This window comes from Propithecus coquereli, unplaced genomic scaffold (genome assembly GCF_000956105.1).
Source record: "Propithecus coquereli isolate 6110/MARCELLA unplaced genomic scaffold, Pcoq_1.0 Scaffold41, whole genome shotgun sequence".
Taxonomy (NCBI): Eukaryota; Metazoa; Chordata; class Mammalia; order Primates; family Indriidae; genus Propithecus; species Propithecus coquereli.
Genome location: NW_012149841.1, coordinates 4,578,769 through 4,580,253, shown reverse-complemented (window position 1 = coordinate 4,580,253; position 1,485 = coordinate 4,578,769).

Genomic DNA, 1,485 nt, shown 5'->3' with positions numbered 1-1,485 from the left:
ATTTACAGAGTTCTTATTTTATGGACAGACATGAGTTACTTGCAATCATTGAACTTAAGAAAGGTTTTATATTAAATTTAAATGTTCCTCCCTTCCCCCTCATTTACAATGATTATAGAACCAATTTCATTTTCTTAAAACTATTTTTATTTCTAGTTAAGGATATACTTTATTTCAAGTCCCATGTCAAAAACAACTATTCAAATCAGTTGACTTCAAAGAAAGAGGATTGCTTGAATTTCATTCCCATCCTCACTAGTGCAGGAAATAATATGAAACATGGACAAAAGCAAAGAATTCAGAACCTCCATGATCTTTCTTTAGAAAACAGTTTCTCTAAAAATGAATCTTCATTTTTTGAGGCAAAAAGTAAGTTACCTCTTAGTGTCTTTCCTCATAATTATCACCCTATTTTATTTTTCTCATAACGATAATCACTGTTTGAAATTACAATGCCCACTGATTTGTTTACTTACATAATGAATCTTCATTTTTTGAGGCAAAAAGTAAGTTACCTCTTAGTGTCTTTCCTCATAATTATCACCCTATTTTATTTTTCTCATAATGATAATCACTGTTTGAAATTACAATGCCCACTGATTTGTTTACTTACATATTTTATTTACATATTTTCCACACTAGCATGAAAGTTCATAGAAAGAGGTAAGGTCCAATCAGTATGGAAGAATAGGGGAGAGGATCCACTCAGCATTAGCAGGTACAAAATAGAAGTCTCAACCACAGGAATTAATTAGAGGTGATCTAGAGACCACAGCCCTGTTGGCTCTCAGGTTCTCCATCGCCCTTCCAGAAGGCAACTGCCTGCCTAGCAAACAAAACAGGGCAAACAAAACCGAGACTGCTGTCCTTCAACACTGCTCCACTTACCTCCTGGGAAAGGATGAGGCTTCTAAAGGCCTTTATCACCCTGGCACTTGCAGAACTTGCAGCGTAATGGCCAGCTCAGTGCTACGTGTGGACTTTACAATAAAGCCTTCTGGTTGACAATCGCTACCAAAGTTTCCAGTTGGCTCATTGTGTAAGAGAAACAGGATTCCAACTACCTAACAAAAATCAACAATGCCCTACATTCCTAAATATAATGAACAACCAACATCTTAGCAGAAATATGAAGAAAATAAATAGCAATGATGCATTACAAGATTTTTCAAAGTCCATATTAATTAAACTCAAAAGAAATAGATAATTCAGAAAACATGATGAATTTTTTAAAAGTCACAAACATTAGAAAGATTCAAGGATCACAATAGACCTATAGCAGCGGATCCCAACTGAAAGGAAATTGTCGAAATGTCAGATGGAATTCAAATATGGATGGCAAGTAAGATGAGTGGGATTGAAGAGAAAGTTGAAAGCCAACACAAAGAAGCTAAAAAAAATTATATCCAGGGTATATATTTTAAAAATTCTCAAAACTCATAACAAAATAATAATTCAAATTTGTAAAAATAGGCAAGATTTGAA